This window comes from Gallinula chloropus (genome assembly GCF_964237585.1).
Source record: "Gallinula chloropus genome assembly, contig: HAP1_SCAFFOLD_174, whole genome shotgun sequence".
In the NCBI taxonomy this organism is placed as follows: Eukaryota; Metazoa; Chordata; class Aves; order Gruiformes; family Rallidae; genus Gallinula; species Gallinula chloropus.
Window position 1 is genome coordinate 125,040 of NW_028168194.1, and position 25,430 is coordinate 150,469.

Below are 25,430 nucleotides of genomic sequence, written 5' to 3' on the forward strand. Positions count from 1 at the left end.
GGACAACCTTTTGTATAGGAATGTTGTGGTTCTTGTAGTAATGAAAAGTCCAGAAACCTGACTGGAGGCTGCTGCCTCAGCCAGGAGAGGGGATAAAAGCTTGCTCAGTTGTTACTAAAGGTGTCTTCGATCCACCGCGATCGCAGTCCGGGCCTTTCAATGCGCCACCAGTGCCGCCCAGTGCGGGGCACTGACACGACTCGCTGCGATCCGGTGCCGCGGCTCAGCTGAACTCAGGGCAGAACGCTGACAGGAAGCGCTACCGGCGCCCCAGTGCCTCTCGCAGGAGGAAGGTGAGCGGCTGAGAACTGTGGGGATGAATGTGATCAACAAGATTGTGAAGGAACATGGGAAGAAAAGGGATAGTGGAGAGTTACAGCAAATTTTTCTTTGGACTTTGAAAAGTGATCCTTCCACAAACAGTCACAATATTTCTCCTGCAGAAATCTGGGATGAAGTTGGGGTCAGATTTGGGACGGTGCCACTAAAATGGCTTTGCCAAAAACGTTATCATTTCCTCCAAGTGGAATTGAGCCATGAAGGTGAATTCATGTTTTAAGGAAATGGGGGTGGAACAGGAGGCTGAAGAACAAGCAAAAAAATGTGTGTAGAAGAGTAAAATCTATTACCAGGTTTATTTTTTTTTTCTTCTCCATCCAAAATACTCTGAGGTAGGATGGTCCAGGTGAAAATGAAGCTCATTTGATTTCAGCAGTGCCTCTCTGGAACCATCACAGCTGTATACATCTAACTTTCCCTGAGGGGTTGATACCCATTGCAAGGAAATCCCTTTGTGCTAGGATGCAGCTAGGCTGGCTTGGGTTATCAGTTTCCAGCAGATGTGCTGCTATGTTCTGAGGGACATGATCTGCTTCAGCTGGGTAATACTACTTAAGCTTATCCAAGTGTGGCTGGTGAGGAAATAAGCTCACCTTGTTCCCTTCTAGCTGCAACAGCAGCATGGACAAACTGTACCTGTTTCTAAACCAGAGTACCTCTGCCCATATTCAAGTGAGAATCAGTTGTCTTGTCTGCCAAAGCCAATCACCCCAGCAATATTTCCAGGACACAGGGGAGCTGCCTCAGTCCCCCTGTCTCCTGTGGTGTTTGATTGATGTGCGAGAGCCAGGTGCCCCAAGCAGCCCATCCTCCCTGAAAGGGCAGCTGTGGAGCCCCTGCAGCAGCCTCACTCGCCCAGCCCTTACCGCTTTGGTGACAGAGATGAGCTGGTTGAAGCTGATAAGAACGATGTTGAAGACAGAGGCAGTGCACACCAAGTAGTCCACCACCAGCCACAGCTTGCACAAGCCCCGGCCAAGTCTCCTCCACTCACTGGGCACCACGAGGTCCACTACTTGAACCAGCATTACATTCTCCACTTGGATCTGAAGGTCAGTAGCTCATACTCTCTGCTGGTTAGCGATGGTGGTTTGGACCACCACAGAGTCTCTAATTACAAGAGTTACTTCTCATTAACATGGCCTCAGGTCATAAGGAAATAGACTTATTTAGTTGGGCAGCCGCAATGAGTGGGGAACTCCAGAGGAGAGATCTCTATCCCTCTGGGTCAGTTCTCTCTCTTGACAGTGGATTGAAAAGAAAACAGTACAGATTCTGTAGGAAGACAGAGAGTACTTTCAGGATTGTGTATAGGCTGATAAATAAAGCATATGCTTAGGTCATGGATGAATTATGTTATGCCTCTGAGTTAGCTAGACCACAGTAGGACTTTATACACAACAAAATTGAAACTACCCATGGCCTATCACAATGTCATGGTCTCTTACTTCTGATTATAGTATGCCACAGTTCTTATCCTGCCATGGACACTGAGGATGAGTAATACTTCTTTACTTTGCCCCTCAAGTATTCTGAACACATTACAGTGCAAACATGAACGTGAGAGTTTGGAAGTGATGCATGGCCCATTAATTAAAAAATAACATTTTTTTTTGAGCAAGATTTTATATCCTGTTTCCTTCTTCTTCCCTTCTCTGCTGTTCTTTTTCTCTCCTTCTTGCTAGAATTCTCTACTTATGTTCAGCTTTTCCTGCAAACAGCCTTTTACCCCTGAGGCACTAGTAGATTTCAAACCAGGAAGCCAGAGTCATTTATTTCTGTTCACTGTCTCCTGGACATTGCAGTGATTACTAATCAGGTGTGGTGTCAATCAATTTTCTAAATAGGTGCCTTCCTTCATAAAGAACCATCATAATCAACACTATTGGCCACAATACAGATAAGAAAGTTCTGAGTACTAGAATTATCTTTCTCAACTGCAGCTTGAACTGTGTCAGCAGTACCAGCCCTATTCTTGATTAGGATAATTAGAATCCATGAAACCACTAAAAAAAGCAAGGTGGCTTATTAAAATTGGCGTTTCAAATTTGAGATCTGTGTCTTATGATCGCTCCAACGTAGAGAGAACTTCATCTTCTTATAGTTGAGCATGTATGGAGAATGACTGTAAATCATCAAGTGTTGAAACCTGGGGCATACCCTTGATTAATGAAGTGGATGGCATGATGCCTCTTAAGCCATGGAAAAGAGTGCTATAGTTTATGTGCTTATACATTTTTATGTTCTATAGTTGACTCACTCTTTAACTTTTCACATGCCAATTAATTGTGTGGTTTAAACATCTTAAATAGATGTCTTCATCTGCAACCCATTAATTTATCTTCTACTGATGAACAGAGATTTTTAGCAAGAATGCTAGAAAAATCAAAGTTTCAGAATTCACAAAGTAACTTGCATTTGCTTATGGAGCTTCTTTAATGGGTAAAATTAATCTTTTGCCCTACCTGCAATGAAATATGTTGGACCTTCAGAGAATACTATTCTTCTGTAGTATGTCCAAAGCAAAACCCAACCACCTGTTCAGAAAAGCTTTAACGTTACAAAGCTCTATTTTTTTCTATTGGTCAGTTACCTTAAGGTGACCTAAACTCTTATTCCAATGTAAAAGGAAACTAGCTGAAAATACTTTGTGTAAGAATACCCAGCTTTCTGGCTTCTGGGTCTTGTGCTAAAACATGCCTGAGCATCCTAGTAGAACTGATTTTACTAAGGGCAAAGAAATTTGATAAATAGGTGCATCTTGTAGATGGGCATCTCATTGGCAAACCTCCAGTTGTCTGGGATTTCACCTGTTAACCAGGACTGTTGATAAATGATAGAGCTTGGCAAGTTCCTCCGCCAGCTCCCTCAGTACTCGGGTGTATCCCATCCATCCCCATGGATTTGTGAGTATCCCGGTGGCATAGTAGGCTGTAGACTGCTTCCTCCTGGATTATGGTAGTTTCATTCTGCTCTCCATCCCTGTCTTTCAGCTTAGGGGGCTGAATGCCCTGTGGACAACTGGTCTGGCTAATAAAGACTGAGGCAAAGAAGGTATTAAGTACCTTAGCCTTTTCCTCATTCTTGGTGGCCATGGTCCCCTTCACATCCTGTAAGGGATGGAGATTCTCTTTAGCTCACTTTTTGTTGCTAATGTATTTATAAAAACACTTTGTGTTATCTCTTACAACAGTGGACAGACTGATTTCTAGCTGGGCTTTGCTTTTCTAATTTTCTATCTGCATGACCTAACAAGATCCCTGTATTCTTCTTGTTTTGCCAGCTCTTTCCTTTTTTTTTCCTGAGTTCCATCAAAAGCTCCCTCTTTATCCAGGTCGGTCATCTTCCCCAAAGGTTCGTCTCATGGGGACAGCATAACATTATTTATGATTTATGCTATACTGTAGATCTCTTTTATGAACTGTATTTAGTCAACAGGGGTACAATTTGGTAACTTTCTGACTTATTCTTTCCAGCTAAAGGAAATATGAATTGTTAGAGGGTTTTTTATCAATAATATATGAAAATATACTTTTATCACCTAGTTAGTAGCAATAACTTTTTTACCAACTTTTGTGGGGTGTCTTAAATTCCTCAAAGGATCTCCATTTCTTCTGCTCTTCTTAAATGAGAATCGCTTTGAAATGGATGGAAGTAGAATATATTATCCATTAAATTTATGTTTTCACTTTCAAGCATTGCTTCATACTTCTGTCTTTAACATGTTAGGGTTTTTTTAACTTTATATGTAATAACTGACATAGCAGATTAGCAGTTCATCTGGTGTAAAAGCCTTTCTCCATCAGTGACTGATAGAAGATGTTTTAAAAGAAACTTCAAAAAAACATATAAGACACAATTGTAGAATTGCATACAACTGAAAGTTGGAGCTTCTTTCTGGTTTATGCCTTGAGGCACACCTTTCTATTTGTTTCTTTCTGCAGATGCTCTTCTAACATTGAAAGAAGGCTGCACAGAACTTACTTTCAAAGAGTCAAAATTTAACAGCAGAGATATCCTTTGTCCTCTGAATTTATCTAAGAATTTTCTGAAGAAGGTTGTTTTTCAAATCTCCTGTGTATCAGAGACTAAAAAATACCTGCTGTGTAATGGAAGCTAGTAGAAGGCTCATCTATCTCTTCATACAAAATTCAATGGTCAGGAGATGTCATTACAGTGCAACACAGTGTGTAGTGTGTTGTTTCTTCAAACAGTTAGTTGTATAAAACTGTCTCCTTAGCCATTTTATCTTTTCTGTCTCTTTACCCTTGTGTTGTTGCTTTCATTTATCATCACTTTCTTCATTCCCTGAGACTTCAGGATTTTTCTTTTCACTCACAAATGTCTTCATCATTTCTGTGTTAGTCTTTAACATCTAGCAATTGTTTTCTTACCCTCAGTCATTCTAATGAACAGAAACATACTTTAGCTGCACATAGATCAAATATATTAGAGGCTTCTTTTGAAAGCATTTTGAAAGCCACTACAGAAAGGCTACTAAATGTTGAGAATAGAAATTTCTTAACCTTCACAGAGCCTACCACGTGTACAACTTTCACCCCCTCCTCTTTTCACTGCCTAACAAAATTGTACCCTTGTTACATGTTTTCCTTTATTGTCTTTAAGGGGAAAGAATCTATCAACATAAATCTTAAATATCTCCAAAAGTACAAGTAAAAATACATAAATATATGTAACAGATGCAGAATTGCCTCCTGGGATGCGTGTATTATGCATACAGAACTGTCATAACATCCTTCAGACAATCACATTTTTTCCTTTGCTCATGGTCTTTACACCTGTCTCGTTTTGACAACGCACCCGGATGTAATGCGGATACTAAAATGTAACTAACACTATAAAAACATATTTTCCACTTTTTGGAACGTACTTATTCATACAAATATAGGATCAAATTAATCCACCTAGACTAGAAAAAGCAGTAACCACACAAAAGCAATTTCCTTTACATTTTAACCAATATTCTGAAAATAGAACTATGATTCTTGAGAAACAATTGTCTTCTGGGCAAATCAATGGTCTAAGTCTAATCCATAATTTTACAATATTGTTAATATCATAGCTTTCACATTGAAGGACAGAAAAAGAAAGCAGCTTTTATTTTCATCACAATAAATCTAATTGAAATATTATGAATATTGAATGAACAATGAACAATCCTATTTAGATTTTGATTAATTTCAAAATCTTTTTAGCAGAAAACATGTAGATTTTCTTTCAATTTAAGACCTGTTCTTTTCATTGTATTTTTTTTCTAATTCAAGATTAAATTATTTTTGATATTTCCTCTACATTCGTCTTCCAACATCTGTTTGTCTTTGGTTCTGCGATGTATAGAAGCAGTGGGGAAATGGAGTTTCTCTGTTAAGGAAGAAGGGTGAAGCTGTTCTAGAGCACCTCTAGAACCACTTAAAAATGCTGCCTGTCTGACCTTCGATGTAAATATCATCTTTAAGTTACAAATCTGCTTTTCAGTTGCCTGTTGGCAGTTGATTTATGTGATAAAACCAAATAATCATCTACCTTTCCCTTGACATTATACGTTCATATGTAAATAAGTGGAATGGAAGTTTCCACTGGATAGTCAAGGGGTCAAAACCGTATTTCAATGTAGAACTAAGATGTTTGGAGTATGAATGCTGACAAATAAGAATTGGTAAAATGCAATCTCTGCAAACATGCAAGGAGTTACATATTCCATGACAATACAGAACCAAAGCAAGAGCAACACACTTGTACACAGGGGTGGAGTTGGAAAATTTAAGAGATCTTAGATTATTAAAGATTTGTCAGGTCTCTTATGAAGCATGCTCTTGGATAAAGTTTCTGGAATTCTGCTATGCTTTTAAGGTTATGTGTTTGGTTATGATACCAAGATCCTTCAGATGGCAGTGATTTCCCACTGATGCTCCAAGTGCAGTATCTACTCTATAACCTAGAAGGTATTTCTTTTAGTTTCTTCTGAGAAACCTTTATATAAGGCTAACCAAGAAATATTGTTGTTAATATTATTGTTGTTATTTAATCTTGAATGTACTCAATACAGCCTGTGCATTGCAAAAGTATACAGCAGTTACAGGTTGTTCTTCATTCCCTGCACTAGGTATGGATCTTTGAAAGTGATCTTTTGAAACCCTACAAACATTTGGAGCTCAATTTAGATCAAACAAACTTTACAAAAGTTGTGCTGAAGTCCTCGCTGCTGGTCTTGGATGTGCCCAGTCAAAGGTCAGAGACAATACATAGAACCAGACAACAGTGTCAAAGCAAGTAAGCAGATAACATCTGATACTATTGCTTTATTGAAATTTAATACACTGGGAGTGTCTTTGAGAATGGTTCTGGTTTTATTTAACAGAAATGACCACAAAGTTAATGACTTACCTTTAAAACAAAAATAAAATGCATTGATTTGGTGATCTTGCATAGAGCCTGATGAATAAAAGAGGTTGTTTTGGGCTTTGGCAGACTCTGAGGTGGTCAAAGATTTTTAATGTCTTATCAGTTAAATGCTTCAATTACATTAGGTAGGATATTGCACATTGCTGAGTAGTAGATGAGCAATAACTAAAATTATTCCATAATTTCGGGAGGTTAATGCATCACTTTTTCATGATTTTATTTCATTTCACTGTGGCAGAAAAAATGACTAAACATCACTGCCTCTGTCTTGGCAGATTCGTAATGTGTATCAGGAAAGGCACAGATACTGTCCTCAATATGTTTATTTTTAATTGTAATTGATTTCTAAAGATATACATGAGTAAAAACATTGTGAGGACAGTTCTGTTAATAAGTATACATATACACTGCAACCCTTCATATCAACAGCATTAATAAAATGTTAACAAAAATTTATGGAGAAATTATAACAATTTTAACAAACCATTTCTAACTAATGTTTCAAATTTTTATTATATTGCATATATAATAATGTGTAGTGCATTCAGATTAACTATGCTTAATATTGCAACTCTTCTCCTGCCATACCTTTCTTCCTAAGTATGTGATATGAACCATGACATTACAATCTTAAAGCAGTAACAAGAATGAGTTATGTTTGTACTATTTCCCATTCTCATCATATTCTTTGTCACACAATGAATTAATGTTGTGCCATTCTCTGTTCTCATTACAATCTTTTCCTTATGAATGGGGTATCAGAATTTTAATGTCTTTTGTAATCTCTGAGTTATAGGAGTGTCTTACACTACCATGACCTTGTTAATATTCTGCATTGTGATTGGCTGGTTGCACACTGCTGTGTATGAGGGTACACTGAGCAGCCAATCAAGTGGTTTTGACAGTGGCTAATTCAAAGTGTTCCACTAAGCTGAAGTAAAGCCCACAGACCTCAGTGTGTTATTACTGCTAAACCCAGCTAAACACAAGAAAGTGTTCATTCCCTTCCCAGGCATGAATCAAATATCAGTATTTCAGCCACTGCAAGTTATGAAGCACTCAAGAGAATGATAATATGCAAGTGCATACACTTTCTGCAAGTCCTTTTGTTCTTCCTTTGCTTTTATGGTTTCCTCAGTTTTAAAACCTGTTGTGTATTTCTCCACATTAAAGAAAAAATAAAATTTAAAAAGAGACCTCTAAATTTCTATTCTTAAATCAAAAGAAATTGGCAGTTAGGTTTTGGCTGTAACTGCTTGCTGGCTCTGGTGTACTGAGTGTGTGATTTTGACAGGTTAGAAAGGTTAATATATGAGTGCACATACAATCCTTTTTTCCACTGCTGAAACTCAGAAATAGAGTATATCTGCTTTCGATTCTCTGTGCTTACAGCTACGATTCTGCACATTTTCCAGTTATATATTTAATTGTCCTCTTGTCTTTTTAGGATCTTTTAGATCTCACTTTGTGTAGTATTTATGATTAATTTTTAAAAAAATCTTTATATTTAAATCATAATGTACCCTGATATAAGTCAGAACATATTGCAGAAACCTGGAAAAAGAGAATATAAATTATAAAAAAGATTCATGTTTATCAAATATGCTTTTCATGTTAGTTGATTCTTGAAAGCATTTTCCAGTTTACCCAACGTAAATTATATATACGATAATGAATAAACGTGGATTTTCTTTTATTTTTTCAACCTATCACATAGTAAATACATGTTCATAACCCTAAGGAGGTGCTATTAAAATTTGGTATGTGAGAAAAACTCTAAATCAGTTAGGAAAATGTTAATACTGGCATGCTGAATATGATGACAAGTAAATTGGCATTTGTCAGTCAGTACCATGTTGGAATAATGCCAATAACTTAGTCTTTTTTTGGAGAGTGTAATTTTCCATTTAACAGAAAAGTAACTATAAACAACCAACAGTCTTTTACTTAGGTGCTGCTGAAACCCATAACTACTAAATCACAACCCACCCATCATTCTGGGATAGACAAGCAGGTTGCATTGGTTAGGAAACTGTTATTAAGAATTGTGCAAAACCATTTTGACCGTATGGAGACTGTGGGAATGAGAACACTTGCTTAAGAGTTTTAATGTAAAGCACAGCAAAGGGTATATAGCACATATAATTCTTTGCCTGTTGTCCAGTTGTATTTTCTGTCCGGGGGCAGTAGTGGAGTGGTGTAAGAAACACTGGTCAGCGGTGGTTTACACACTCAGCTGCTTTATTTAATTGTTTTCTCTTTGGAACTCATTGCTGTGCATTCTCAGCATCTCCAGATTTTGAATTAATTTATCCTTATAATATTCCCAGTAAGGTAAAGAAATATGTTACAGCTGGCGAGCTGAATGTAGATAAAATTATTCGCCTGACTTGGCCTAGTAGCAATATCGTTAACTTTGTCTCTTTACACACAGTCAGGTGTGTGAAGGAAAAGAGTCTGGAACCTAACCAATGACCAGATAGGAATATTGGGACTAGCAGGGAGGGTTATTTTTGTTATTTTTAAAGGATTTGAGGAACAAAACTCCGTTGTAGAAATTTACACTTTGGTCAGAAAATGTACAAAAGACCTTTAGTACTGGAAAAACAAATAGGTCAATTCAGATTGTGAACAATCTCTGTAGGCATGTATTTTGGAAAGACATTTTGCTTTCTCTCTTCTGTATTAGCCTTTAAGAATAAACTACATATAGACAAGAAGTTCCTTTCCATGGCTGCATTGCCATGTCATCTGTGGAGATAGGACCAGGGGCAATGGCTGCAAATTGGAGCACAGGAAGTTCCGCACCAACATGTGGAAAAACGTTTTCACAGTGAGGGTGACAGAGCCCTGGGACAGGCTGCCCAGGGAGGTGGTGGAGTCTCCTGCTCTGGAGGTATTCAAGTCTCGTCTGGATGCCTATCTGAGTGATATGAGATAGGGAACCTGCTTTGGCAGGGGGGTTGGACCCGGTGATCTCTCAAGGTCCCTTCCAACCCCTACAATTCTACGATTCTATGATCTCAGGGAGAAGTGTCCTGGAAACTAAACCTACCACTCGCAGTTGGCTTTTTTCGGTAGAAACAAGGGGGCTTGTGATATGAGATCACAAAACATCATTAAAGGTTTATTAATTTATGCAAGAGTCAAAGGGCTATGGCCTTCATAGATTAGCTCATTTGTTACTACATTGATGTATAAAAATTTATCCAAATAGTATTTTTCCCCCTTTGTTTTCCTCTTTTTGCATATTCAGTAGTTACTTACACTCTGGTCCTTTGCATTTCAATTGGATGTTCCTGTCAGCATTTAATTACTAACAAACTCAACTGTGTAACAAAGTCAAGTGAGGAATATGTGTAAAATTTTAAATTTGTCTTTGGGGACTTGACTTAATTTGATTTGGGTAATGTAGTTAAGCTAAATGAAGTTCACATAACATAAATTCTGTCCCAGAACAGTGGTGTCCACAACTTATGTGAGGATGAAAGTTCATGTGTTTTGAACTCTGAAGCAGTCCTTTTACAGGTTAAGCTCATAATTCTGGGATTTGTTCCTATTGTGTTAAAATTACTAAAGTTATCTGGTTTATAATTAGTACCTTCTAGCAGATAGAACATGACTTTAATTTCCAGAATTTTTGGTGCCTAGATCTGGACTACTTGCCTTAAATGAAAGCCTAGGTGGTGGTTTTATGCTTTTTTTCCCCCCTTTTTCATTTACATGAGTTGTTGAGCTGAAAACTGTACTCTCTAGAACATTCTTGGTGCTATGTCCCACCTGTTCTTATGCTTTAAATGTTGTGCTTGATACTAAAATCAGTTCAATAGCTGGTTGTATTAAAATGGTTAAGAGCTAGGACTCTAGACAGCAATAGTTCAAAAATATGTGAAAGCAGTGGCTAAAACCAAAGTAGAGCACTGAAATGCCAAGGCAAAGGCTACTTCTGCATCCTTAAGCCCACCCTTTTCCATAAGGATTTTCATTTACATGATTGATGGCCTTTTTTACCCTACATCTTTTTCATCTGTTAACCTCTGGTCTTTCTGAACTGGAACAGGAAAACTAACTGTGAATTTGTAAGATAGGGGATAAAGCACAGAAGTATGTATAAATGGGAATTTATTGCCAGATATCAGAAGACCAGGCCGACTGAAAAAGACGTAACACGGGGTACATGATGTGACTAGAAAAAATAAGGTTGCTTACTGTCTGATTTTGTTTCTCATTTTTCCTTTTTTTTTTTTCCTAATGAGAGTAAAATAATTGCATTCAGAAATCAACTTTCTCATTTGCCTGAAGGATTTATGCTTACATTTACTGAAGTGATGACCACAAATGGAGCTTCTGTGAAGTATATTTTCTCTTTAAAAAATAAAGGTGAAGGAAAACAAACGTGTCTCAGTAGCCTTGGCATTCAAGTTAATAAACATAAATGTCTGCTGAGTTTAGGAAGTTCTAGATTAAGCCCAACAGTATATAAGCTTTAATTGACGTGACTGCTGATGAAGCATAGGTCTTGCCTGTTTTGTCTGTTCAGCTCTGATTTAGCCAATTGTATAGCAGCAGAAGGCTCTGAAGGGCTTTGCAAATTATTCAAACATAAACTGTAAATATGGAGAGAGGGAGAAATCATGGACATTTCTTTCATACTTTTTACTCTGCTTCAGAAAAGAAGATTTTTTAATAAGATCAATTCTGAGTGTGTATCGAATATATGCTGATATATATTACATTAATTATGACTTAGATGTGTGTGTGCATGTAATTCTTTTTTCTTGAGTGACATCAAACCTTTTAGGCTTTCTACCTAATAGTGGCTTCCTTTAGCTACAAGTCTTCCCATTTCTGATGTTAGAAAAAAATTCTAGGACAAGTTTCTATGCAATGACAATTTGCCCAATACTCTCTGAAAGTGAAAATTCTTACAAAAGTAATGACCAAAATGCAGCCCTCTCTGGTTAGAAGTACAGTAATGCTGCACTTCAGCATTTTAGGGTGTGAACTAAAACAATAGATCTTATTCAGTTGAAATTGTGAGGGGAATTTAGATAAGCACAAGGTAATTATCCAGGTTAGAATTTGGCCGTCACACAGGATCTGACACCTCCTATCAAGAGGTATGTAATCACATTGTGTGATTTTCTGCAAGAAACACTATACAGAGCAGCACTGATTTTCAATGCCCTTGTGAACAGTGTTTCACAATATATGTTATTTTCAACACTCTGAGACAATTCTCCACAACTGCTTTTAAGATATTTCCCCTAGTGCAGAGATTTTATTTTTTTTTAAGCACATGTTCTGAAAAGCACTGACAGCCTCTTCAGCAAAGGAGCCAGGATTGTCAGCCACTGATGAAAAAAAAAAAGAATCTGCTTTGACACCCCAGAATAAGCTTCTGGCAAAGTTATGTCTTTCTTTTAGATGTTTGGATAAATCACACGGCTCAGATCATACATTATGCCTGAGTTATAAACAAATGCTGCTGAGGTAAGGATATTTCTCAGTCCAATGTACTGAATCTCTAGATGTCACTTGCCTGCATCAGGGTAATGTTTGCTCAAGGCTTGGCTGTGCGTTCCAAGCAGCTTATATGGATCTTCATGAGACCCAACCAAACAGATGTCTGCATTACCATACAGTCCTTTCTTAAACACCTGCATTGCTCCACCAGTGGCACCATGTTTAGTGCTCTAGAGGAGATCCACTGTAAAGAGAAAGAGCGAAGAATTTGTGTCCATATCTGGTGCTGTTCATTCTGTAACCTCTGTAAGGCCTGTGATCATGACAAGTGAGGACTTTCTTTCCCATGTCTGTGACGCTTGATCACTGTGAGTTTTTTCCTTTATGTGGTTCATGGTTGCTGGTAGGGTCTAACTCCCAGATGGTTATACACATTGAAAAGCACCTATGGACAACTGAATTGCAATTTTCATTTAAAAACTGTTACCCACATATAAGCAGACTGTTAAAACAGTTGTTCAGAATGTAGAGTGCTTTAAGACCTCTCTGTTCCAAGATGCTGAAACTCATTTCTCCCACTCAGGTAAATTACACCATTGCTGTCCATATCTAATCCATCACAGCTAGCATCTAAGAGCAATCAAACCCCAAACTGCCAGGAACTGTGGCTCCACATGCTGTCTAAAGCCGTTGTTTTTTCAAGTCTACATAATATTACCATAACCACAAATGATGCAAAACTCAGTGACTGTGATTTATCCCTAACAAAAGAAAGCAGAATGATTATTATGTACCTTTCTGTTCCATACTTTGGTTCACCCACTATGTTATTTCATGACTTCTTCAAGATTTCATGTTTGCACTCTGTTGCCAGATACCCTGTTTTCAAGAGACAGGCGAGGGAGGTTGGAAGTGAGCAAAAGAATGAGAACTCCAAAGGTGAATTAATGAATGGTGATGTTCAGCTGGCAGACGGCATCACAAACATCTACCTTTTTTAAAAACCTTTGTCAAACAACAGGCAGTAGATTTCAAATGCATGAAAGAACGTATTTGTGTCTTGTTATATAGGGTGAGTTTTGTTGAGTGTCAGATTTTAGGGAAAATGGGAAGCATAAGTGTTGCCTCTTCTAAATTCAGATATCTGTATGGGAGGCATCTAGTTAAAGTCAGTATCCATTCTCTCACAAGAATAAAGGAAAGAGCTGAAGATCTCCAGAGAAAATCTCCTCAGAATCTGATTTATTCTACCTAGGTTAGAAACTTGTGTAGATTATATTACAGGCTGGAAGTGTCATTCTCTTTGTGTTAATGACAGAGGTAGGTAAGACAGTTTAGTTAGGCTAAATATCTAACTTTTTCCTGAGATGAAGTTAAATGGCATGGATATTAACCTCACCTCTATCTGTTGTTCAGTTTCCTTTGAGAGTAGAGTGATTCAGACCTGTAAGACAGTTGAAGTATGAAGGAAAGACAAAGGAAGCCAAACCAGGCAAACGTCATGATGATGACCAAGAGGCACAGGTAGTGAGTCAAGAACTAAAGAGATGTAAAAAAGGGAAAATTAAGGTATCACATATAGAACATTTTAAAATTGGTAACTCCAATAAGCATTTTGTCACTGAAAATGTAATTATACTGACATAATCTTGTGAGACAATAGAAGTCCAAAGAATAATTTAAGGCCAAATGCAGAAAGAGAACAGAGACATCTAATCCTTTTGTTGGCCCTTTAGAAAATAAATTGATTTGGAGTTCATACAGGAAAGGGTAGCACAATCTACCTCTACATACCCAACTAAAGATGGTATAATAAAAATATGAGGTTTCCTAAATAATATCAGGGGCTTTCCAGAACAACTCAGACACACATGTGGAGTATAACCTGAATAAGTTCAAGACCTTAAGGAGAGCTCTGAGAATAGACCAATAGTAATGATTGCAAGCTTGCCTTCCAGTATTAGGAGCTGGTAAGAAAAGGGGGAGAGGAGCGCTGAACAAAGTAGGCAACAAATCTATGGATGAGTAAGAAACCATTTGCTTTATTTAGGCTTCAACTTAAGCAAATGATAAGAAAAGAAACTGGTGCTAGTTTGAGGTTTCTAATAATGTTCTTTGGTTTGGTTTCATTTGGTTTGTTTTTGTGTGGTTAAAAATATATAGGAATAAAGTGGGGCGGTAGTCCTAAAATCAGATCTGACATTTACAGGGAAGCCTATTGCATCCAGTAGAAGACTCTCACAAAAGAAAGTATGGAGGAAGATGAAATTACACAGAAACATGTAAAATGTTTATAAATTCTGTAAGAAACAGATGAGACAAATGAAGTGCGTTTATTAATTCTGAAATGGTTGGCACAGATGAAACAGACTGGAGTGAATCTTGTAAGTGAAATAAAAATCCAAGGTGTCCTTTCAAGTGTAGAGGTGAAAAAAGAAGATGCCATCCAGATGGATCTTGACAGGCTTGAAACGTGGGCCCAGGTGAACCTAATGAGGTTCAACACTGCAAAGTGTAAGGTGTTGCACTTGGGCCAGAGGAAGCCCAGACATAGATACAGACTGGGAGAAGAGGTCCTTGAGACTAGCCCTGCTGAGAAGGACCTGGATGTTCTGGTGGGTGAAAAACTTAACATGAGCCAGCAGTGTGCTCTTGCAGCTCAGAAGGCCAATGGTGTCCTGGGCTCCAGCAGAAGAGGGGTGGCCAGCAGGGACGGGGAAGTCATTGTCCCTCTCAGCCCTCGTGAGGCCCCATCTGGAGTCCTGTGTCCAGATCTGGGACCCGCAATACAAGAAAGTTGTGGAACTGTTGGAGAGGGTTCAGAGGAGGCCACAAAGATGATTAGAGGTCTGGAGCATCTCCCCTACAAAGAGAAGCTGAGGGAGATGGGCTTGTTCAGCCTGGAGAACAAGGAAAGGCTGCGGGGGGACCTCATTGCAGCCTTTCAGTACCTGAAGGGAGCATACAGACAGGAGGGGAATCAAATTTTTAAAAGGGTAGACAATGGCAGGACAAGGGGGAATGGTTTAAAGCTAAGGGAGGGAAGCTTTATCTTAGATACTAGGGAGAAGTTCTTGACAGAGAGAGTGGTAAGGTGCTGGAACAGGCTGCCCAGAGAGGTGGTGGATGCCCCATCCCTGGAGGTGTTCAAGGCCAGGTTGGATGGGGCCCTGGGTAGCCTTGTGTAGATCCAGGCCTGGAGGCTGTGGAAAGGGGGTTGGAACTCCATGATCCTTGGGGTCCCTTCCAACCCAGCCCATTCCATGACTATGATTCTATGATATTGCAGAGTAACATCATATGTCAAAACAAAGTGCCAGTGCCACAGTTTTAGACGGGAAGACTGCTGTGACAGTAAGGGGTTTTTTTCATAAAGTTATTTGCAAATAATGGATAAATACAATAATGATAATTATTCACTGCAGACTACCACACAGGAGGAGACAAAGAACTTAAAACTGCTAGCTTAGCTCTTCGAGACAGTCCATGACACTTAGAAGAACATAAAAAGGAGAGGTGAAAACAAATAAACACAGTATGTTCATACAAGTCAGGGAATTTCAAAGGCAATAAAAAGGGTTTATAAAGTACATTACAAAGAGAGACACTATAGATATCGTAGGGGGATACCTGAGGGGAAGATAGTTATATCCAAACAGCATCCTGACCGATTCGTGAGCATAAAATACTGTAACCAAATGACATTAAATATTTGTACAGACAGCTGTTCCTGTTAGCACTGACACTAGGAGTAGAGGCAACTTGCTGAAGTTTATAGATTCTGAAGATTGTTAGGCCACTGGTACTGCATAAGTCTGTATTTGTGTATATGAGCAACAAGGACAGTCCTAAATCCTGGGAATAATCTTCCTTTCCTAGGATCCTGAGTGCTCTTGGGTCCCCACATTCAAAAGATCTCTATCATGTGAAAATGAGCTGAATTGTATATTGGTATTTATTTAGTATGAATAGGATTATAAAACATGCTGCTGTTATTTCCACTTCCCCCAGATGAGATCACTGCTGGCTGCTCAAACATCTCTGCTTCAACATAAAATCAGGCAGGTGAGCAGACGTGGAGCCCTCACATAACTGCACAGCAGGCTCGGCTAGTATGTGGCCACCAAAAGCACAGCCATGCAACTGAGACTGTGCCTCCCTGCCCAAAAATCTTCTCTGGAACAAAACAAAAACATCTTGGCTGGAGCCATTCTCACCTGGGAGGTAGGAGCTACCAGCTGAGAGGCAGATCCAGAGCCTGCTGCCTTACTCTGAGACATGTGCCTACGTGTATCCTAATCTGGAAACAACAGTAGTAGGTTGCTTGAGGTTACACATGCGGAGTGATCACAGAGATATATTGTGGTGCTATGGAAATAGTCCAAAGGAAAGAAAAGAGAACAGTAGATGAAACATACGCAAATTTTGGTTTCATATACAAAAAACAGCATAGAAAAGTTTTTCGGCCAGGGCCATTATCATGTGAATTACAAGCTGCATGAAAATTATGCATGTGACAATTAATTTATGTCATTTTTTTCAGATATGGAGAAATATCGTAGAATATTGGTGTGTTTTAGGTTCAGCCTTCTATCTAACCTCTACATTAATAATTTGGAAGAGACGGTAAATTCATTGAGAGGATTAATGACAAGGACAGAAGAGTAATAAAAGGCATCCCAGAGAGATTAGGGTAGAAAACAGCAAAATCAGTTACATGCTGAGCTGGTGTGAATTAACAAAAGCAGAATAATCTGAAATACCAACACCATACAGAGGACAGAAACCAAAAGGATGTTATGATGGTCGAAGACGGGCATTAAATGTGATATCAAACCATGATATGATGCGATAGCCAAAAAATGCCATTCATTTTGGAAAGAACCACCTCACTACAGAGTATGAAGAGTGTACTCCTTTTGGCTAGGAGTCTGGTGTGATCCCAACCACAGTACTGCATTCCTTCCTGGGTATCTCATTACCAGAATTACAGTTTGGGAAAAGCCAAAGTAGTGAATTTACCTGCCTGGAAAAGGAAATTTCAATGCTGTTACTCTGCAGCTACATTCACTGTAACTGCTGTTTTCTGTCAGTGTGGCAACAGGAATATGTAAGTGAGGTTTACCTTCAGGTTTGGAGATTTCACAGATTTTGAAAGCATCTAGGGCAGATTCAATTTATGCTGGTAAATCGCTGTCTTACACTCTTAACCATGTTTAAAGGATAATGTAGAAAAGGATAAGAGGGATAGAATGATAAGAAATACAGGATAAAAAAGTGTGTTAGAAGGATTTATTTTCAAGAGGTCTTAAGACTAACACCTTACACGTTATAATTTTATTTGCAGGTTTTTAGTAATATTTACCCTTTTTTGTGCTTTTTTTTTTAATTTTGTGGTTTGAAATTTAGTCTGATCTCATTTGGTCAAATAGATACTAAGTGCCCAAAGGAAATAATCTTCAGAAAAAGTTTTTTGGGCTTTTTTCCTAACCTTGACTTGAACTGAATCATGATGATTATTATTACACTAATAGCAATAGCAATATCAATAGTAATAGTAATAGTGACAGTGATAGTAATACCCTCTTTTCTGTAAATATATTGTCTGTATTGCACTGCAAAACCATGTCTGATGTTCATGAGACTGTTCTTAGCTTCTTTCAAGTTTAAAGAAACCCTACAGAAGAAAAAGAAAACTTGATGTAAGGTTAAAAATGGAAGGTAATTTGTGTTCATCAATGAACTTGATGTCTGGTATGTTGTCAAAGAATGACAGAATGGTTGAGACTGGACAGAACATCTGGTGATCATGTAGTCCACTACCTGCTCAAAGAAGGATCAGTTGGAGCAGGTCTCCTAAAACTAATGTCTAGGCAGGTTTTAAATATTTTCAAGGATAGAGACTCTGCAGACTCACTGGAAAATCTATTCAAAGTTTGGAACCCTCAGAATAAAAAAAACCCTTTGGTTTTGTTTTTTTGCTATTATTCTTCTCATGTTTACCTGGAATTTCCTGTATTTTAATTTCTGTCCATTGTCTTGTCTTTACACCGGATAATAACAGTATGTCTCCAAATTCTTTACTGCCTCCTCCCTTCCCAAATAAGGTATTTTTGTTAATTGATTGATTGAATTATGCTGTCCAGGATACCCTTAGCCTTTTATGCCACGAGGGCACATTGCAATCTCCTATTCAACTAGGAGTCTGCCAGTCATCCGAGGTACTTTTCTACAAAGCTGCTTTCCCAGTAGTCACGAACAAGCATTTACTGATACATAAGTTTATTTCTACACAGGACATTCCCCGGGGAAACATGAATTTCCTTTTGCTCAGATTCAGAAAATTTCTGTCTGCCCAAGTCTCCAGCCTGTCCCTCTGAATGGCAGCACACCCATCAGTTGCATCATCCACTCCTCCTGGTTTTTTGTCGTCTGTAAACCTGTTGGGGGTGCATGCTGTTCCAGTTCTCTGAGTCATTAATAAAGGTGTTAAGCAATGTTGGCCCCAATATTGATCCCTGGTGCACACTGCTGGTGACTGGCCTCCAACAGGACTTCATTCAGCTGATCACAGCCCAAGACCTTCAGCAGTACACAATAGTCAGTGTATGGCTGCTTATATACAGTTAGCTGAAGCTTTATTATCTCTCCTAGTGCCACAGTGGTGTTTAATTTTTCACAAGAAATAAACAGCTAATTTAAAATACTTTGAAACACTGTTAATCATACTTGAAGTATCTAATTACACACAATAATTCTGTAATGTTTTAAACATAATGTATTTATGGAATAATTAATTTATTTGTATGTAAGTAAATTTAATCATATTAATGCAATAAAGAAAAATTAAAGCACCATATTTCTTCATTATATAAATAGCCAAGCTCAGAATTGAAATAACCACTAATGTAATTAGAATACAGCATTTTTCCAAAAGGAATATTACCATCACTAGCACATAATCTTGCCAAGTTATTATCATAGTATCTAATTCTGACTAAACGTAATAAAATTCCAAGGGAGCCAAGGGAAGAAAAAGATTAGGGAAAGCATCTCTAAGAGAGCAGCATCATATTCTTCAACAGAAGTTGGAATATATCAGAATATCAGAGTCTCAGAATATATGAAGAATTCCTTCCTCTTCAGAGATAGGGGAAACCCTGAGTTTAGGTGCAAGTTCTGTGAGTGTCTCCTGGTGCACACAGCAAGGAGTCACAGTGGGGGGAAATGGTGGTTCTTCATCAGCGGGTCACCACACAGGTAGCAAAGAAAAAAGGTAAGGACTTTCTCCTGCATGACAGCTAACTTTGTCATATCTGTGTCATAGTTCTCACCTCACATGTCCTGTCTGACAGCCAAAGCATAGGCTACCACCTAAATTATATGTGAAACAGGGCTGTCTAACTCAGATGCGTCTAACATTTGACTCAGAATGCATGTCTTAACTACACCAACTGCCCTGATTCCTTGTCCAGAAAACAATTATTTGGCTGTCCTTGAAAATTCTAAAATTCTTTCCAGTACAATCATAAACTCCTCCATGTGTCATAGGATCAGTCCTTAGGCTTCCTAACTTAGGCTTCAACCAACAATACTGAACAATTATTATATGATATTTACAAAGGTAGTCATGTGATTTAGCCTGCACTCAGAAAAAAAGATTCAAGTACTGAACAGTAGTCCACTGTTCATCTCTTCTTAGTTCTGTCTAAGTGACAATAAATGGGATCTGTACCATAGAATCATAGAATCTTAAGGGTTGGAAGGGATCTTGAGAGATCATCGGGTCCAACGCCCCTGCCAAAGCAGCTCCCTAGGACATATTGCACAGATATAGGTGTCCAGACGGATCTTGAATACCTCCAGAGATGGAGACTCCACTACCTCCCTGGGCAGCCTCTTCCAGTTCATTCCAGTATGACAGACTTCTGCTGAGAATGATTCCAACATGCAAAGTACCTGAGTCCAAAGGAAGGATCTGAATCTAAACCTCTAAAAGGAAGACAAAATATATCGAGGTTGTCACCAGAAAACCATCTGTACAGGAAAATACCTAAAGTTAGTTACAACTGTCCTTGCTCGACTGCAAGAGAACTAGAGAACTTTATTTTCTAGTCCTTTTGTTTCTATAAGTATTATCTATTTTAATAAAGAATTTCTTTGTTAATGTGACATCCTAGGTGAACCTCTTCTGGAGGCCTGAACTCAAGGTTACGTGTCAAATATTCAATGTGTCACTCTACTTATGGCTAGGTGCAGATAGAGGCAACTGACAGCACGCACACAGATCTTGTCCCTGGTTTCCTATGCACCAAAAGTAGTGTTAATATGCTGTTTTTATTCTGTTATGGTTTTCCAGTTCCAAGCTACTGAATCAATATCTTTGTACACCACAAGGGCAGTGGTTTTACCATACAATAGTAAAATTTTTTATTAATATCCTCTGAAATTCTCTAGTAAAAAAAAAAAAAAAAGTGGTTATCTACACTTTGAAATACTATAATATGAAACTTATTTTCTGTGGTATTCAATATCTCAGTAAAGCAGACACCTGCGAATATGCATAATGTATTGGTAGCAGTAATTTATTGGGCTTCAGGGATCCAAGAAACCAACACATATCTTTCAGTGCTTTCAAACTTCCTAGGTTTTTGCAGTAAGTCTAAATTTCCCCTGGTTTTATCCATTAGTTGCTGCTGATGTAATGTTATGAAGATTTGACCATGATATCTGGCTAACAGTGAAAAAATTACTGTCGTTGCAAACCCTTTGCTCATTATGCTAAATCTCTCTAAGCCTTTGATTCTTTATTATATTGCTTTATTCCTCCTCTTCAAGTATCTTATACCATTGAGAGGACTTTGTGCTCTTGGAGAGCTTTCTCCTGGCTTTGTAGGGCTGTTTTCTCATCCTGAAGGGCCCCGTTTTCCTCTTGGAGAGCAAATTTCTCCTCAGTGAGGACAATTTTTTCCTCACAAAGAGCTTTCTCCTCTTACTGAATGGCCTTGGTGTCCTTTTCAAGAGCCTTAAGCTTCTCCTTGAAGGCCTTATTTTCTTCCAATAAAGCTAAAATTTCTTGCTGAAGAGCTTTTTCCTCCATCGCAAATGCTCTTTCTTGCTCTTTGAGAGCCTTAATCTCTTCTCTGAGGGCTTTATTTTGTTGTTGTACGGCCTTTTGCTGTTTCTCAAGGTGCTTTGTTTTCTCTGAAGAGTCCCTATGCTTCTCTTGAAGGATTTTATTCTCTTCCCAAAGGACTTTTTTCTGTATTTAGATACTTTGATTCTCCTGATAATAGACTTTGTTCACTAAATGAAAAGCTCTGTTCTTTTGCTGAAGGTTTTGATTGCCTTCTTGAAGGGCCCGATTCTCTCTCCAGAGTGGTTAAATATGTCAGAGGAAATGGCAGATGGTGGTGGCAGAGATAAATTGTTGATATTCCTTAAATTATCTTAATCCTTTGAATGAGACATTTTGTCACGTATCTGCACCACTCAGGGGCTGTCCAGATAGGTGATTCCACCTTTCATAATCAGTAATCATGGAACTGAGATTAGAGATTATGTGTCCATAAAACCCCACTCAGAATTACATATATGTAAGTAAACAAACATAGCAGTAAACGTGAAATAAAATAAGGTTAAACAATAGCTATATTTGACAAGTATTGTATATTTTTGCATGTACCGAATGAAGTATGTTGAAGCAGGGACACGATAAATACTAGTTGGTCAGCAATAAACTATATAAAGGATGTGCAAAGCTTTGCCTAAAGGACCACAATGTTAGCACATTGTGTGCATTGTGATACCTCAGGAGAAACAACTTGTCTCTGAGAAGGAGGTGATAAAGATGAAGAGGGAAAGAAGAACAGGAAGGCGCCTCAAATCTGCCTCAAGTCTACAGAACCAGCTGCCTGACTTTGTTAGCAAGACAAAAGCTAAAGCTCACCTAAGGACCTGTAATGAAGACGAGTAAATGAAGTACATAGACACTAAATGTCTCTGAAGCCACCAAGATATTATCAGCGTGGGGTAGGTGGCTGGGTGATAATGAGCTCTCATAATGGAAAAATTGACCATTCCTTGAAAACTCCATGAATGTGCATATATCATGAATTTGCGCATTTGGCTTGTATAAAAGCTGTGTAACTGATCCTTTACGGTGCGCACATTTGGAGGAGCGATTCCCTCTCCTGCTCAGCGCTGCAATAAAGAATACCTGCTTAATAGTCACCAAGGCTACTGAGTTTTGATTTCGGCTTTTCACGGAATCAATATACAGCAAATTATATTTCACAAGGTTGGCTTAATTATAATGTACAAGAGTGAAGGGGTATTTACTTACAGGGTCTTAAAAGTTTGTCAATTTTTCTCATGGACATATAGCAAGGTGATATGCATTTGTGGAGGAATCCAGGTTGTTAATTTATATCTTTAGGTGTAGGGTTTTTGCCTTTTTTTTTTTTTTTTTTTTGTACTGTCACTTTACCTACGTTTGAACTTTCTGTTAATACATTTTCTATTTTACTATCTTGATGCAGACCAGGATTGGGCTTGAATTTAAGCTTACCTTATACTTAGGGTAAATAAAGATTAATTTTATAGATATATATATATTTTATAGATGCAGATATATAAAGAGAAAAAATATCTATAACCCTTTCAGAGGTAGAGTTGCTGAACTCCTCTCTTCAGACTTGATTACAGAACTAAGATAACATGCAATTAAACCATTTTTGTTGTTGTTTATTCCTTATTCTACTCCACTGGGAGAATGTTACGATTGTTTAGATTGGAGTAAAGGCTAAGTAGGCCTTTTACAAGCTTAATTTCTATACAGGATAATATTGTAGTATCAGGCATGTTTTGGATATATGCCTGGTGTGTCCTAGGAAGCACCAAATAATTAGCTACTATGCCACTTAATCATATAACTCATATACAGTTAAATACATACACAAGTATTTCTATACAATGAAACTTCCAGATGTTCAGAAAAATTATATCTGTGGAGTATCGAGCAGGAAAATTATGATAAATTAAGGAAATCATACAGTACTTACTGTAGTGTTATCCTTGAATCAGTCTGCCATCTGGCATCTCATGGTAGAGCTGTCAGGTGAGGCTATCTTCAGTGATGCCATCTGCAAAATGCATAGCAGCAGTGACATAACCATGAATGGTTATGGCGATGAGAAAAGTTGAAATTGGTAAGCATAGTTACTGGTAGGGTTAGGATTCTCTAGCAAGATGATCTTTGCATTGCTCAACATTTTTTCCATGTTTCTTCATCCATCATGTTCATTCAAAACATCGCTGTACAGATGGCTGAACGAATCACAGTGCTGGTATTGATGGCTGCCATGAAATATTTTCTTGCATAGACTGTGAAAGTGAACTTTTACTCCTAAGTAACTCCATGCAAATTTGAGGTAACCATATTTGGAGTTATTTCTGAATTACATAGGATAGGCTGAGTAAGTTGGGACTCTTCAGCCTTGAGAAGAGAAGACTAAGGGGGGACCTAATTAAAGTCTATAATTATCTTAAGCAGGGGATGCAGGGGGAATCAGCCAGCCCCTTTTCAGTGGTCTGTGGGGATAGGACAAGGGGCAATGACTGCAAGTTGGAGCACAGGAAGCTCCGCACCAACATGCGGAAGAACTTTTTCACAGTGAGGGTGACAATGCCCTGGAATAGGCTGCCCAGGGAGGTGGTGGAGTCTCCATCTCTGGAGATATTCAAGACCCGTCTGGACGCCTATCTGAGTGATATGTCCTAGGGAGCTGCTTTGGCAGGGGGGTTGGACCCGATGATCTCTTGAGGTCCCTTCCAACCCCTACAATTCTATGATTCTATGATTATATAGGCGAAACAATACATGGTCTCTATACTATTAAAATTGAACAAGGATTAGTATTTGGAATTACTAATGTTTGAATAAATCTAGCAAATGCACATGGAAAATCAGAATTATATTATAAAAAGAAGATGATGGTAGGCAGCCTGCAATCTTCATTGTGCCACAGACAGCATTCCTGTTTCCCGACTCAAAGAAAATCCATGCATTCTATGGCAACAATTTTGCTTTGTTTTGAATGAAATAATTAGTTACATAATGCACATCCACATCTTAGATTAGACCATAAACTTGTGCACTCTTTATGAATATTTTGGGGGCAGAAGTCTACTGTGTTCCAGCTAAAGTATAAATCTGTTTCAAATATTTGTGATCCGATCAAAAACACCAATATGTTTATTTTAGTCATACACTACATCCTCAGGTTATTAAAAACAATAGGTGGACGAGGCACTTGCAAGTCCAGTGAGCTTAAAATGAGATTTGGTAGTTTTGTTTAAATCACTGAACACATCACATAATCTCTTTGTGCTGTCTCTCAGCTCTGTTCTGTATGTTAATTAGATAGGGAGCTGAGACATGGCATATTAAATGCTCAGTAAGCCCAAGAGATGAATATACACAACTCCCACTGAAAATTTTGCAGGATGATCAGCCCTCTGAATCGTTTTCTCCAGGATATTTGATTCCCCTGTCTGCTCACGCAAATTAAATAAGCAAAGCAGATGAGTAATACTGAAATTGATAATATCAAACAAGATCAGTATCTTGGGTTCACGTATCTTTCCCAGTCCTTTTTCTCACTTCAGTTCCTTAGAAACAATCTAAATCTTATTTCTTCCATGCTTGTCACCACTATAAGTCTAAACATTACAGGCCGGTTAATTTTCCCTTCTGCTTCTTTAAAAATGTCATTGTGATTAAGTAAAAATCGTTCAGGTAGGTCAGCACCTGTTGTAGGTGGTTTTGTGCTAGAATGTAAAGTTTTAAGTAGCATTGGTTATTTTAACATGTAGGTCACTTATTTTCCTAATTTAGGAATGTAAGTAGCAGCAAAAAGCTGTTAATTTCCATGAATAACAAAGAAGAAGGCAATATTTCCTCCTTAAGATCTAATGGGTCTTACACCCTTGATTTCTCAGGACCCTGCATAGGAGCAGAAAGGATAACGTGAGCTCGGAAAAGAGGATTTTATGAACCTAGTCCATAGATGGGGGCAAAGCAATGCAACAATAATTACACCAATAATAATTTACTCCATTAAAAAACACCATTTTAAAAAATAATATTTCAGACACTATATTTTACACTTCTATGTAATTCTTGTAGAAAGCAGTGTGTA

The 25,430-nt window shown here is 38.2% G+C and overlaps 1 pseudogene across 1 annotated transcript in view; it reads right to left on the reverse strand.

Moving 5' to 3' along the window:
• Positions 1-21,048: 21,048 nt before the first annotated feature.
• LOC311204711 overlaps positions 21,049-25,430 on the reverse strand; it is a 111,079-nt pseudogene continuing 106,697 nt past the window's right edge. The window contains exon 3 of the transcript in view: positions 21,049-21,677. The product of the transcript in view is annotated as an uncharacterized misc_RNA (transcript). The remainder of the gene's footprint in view (positions 21,678-25,430) is intronic.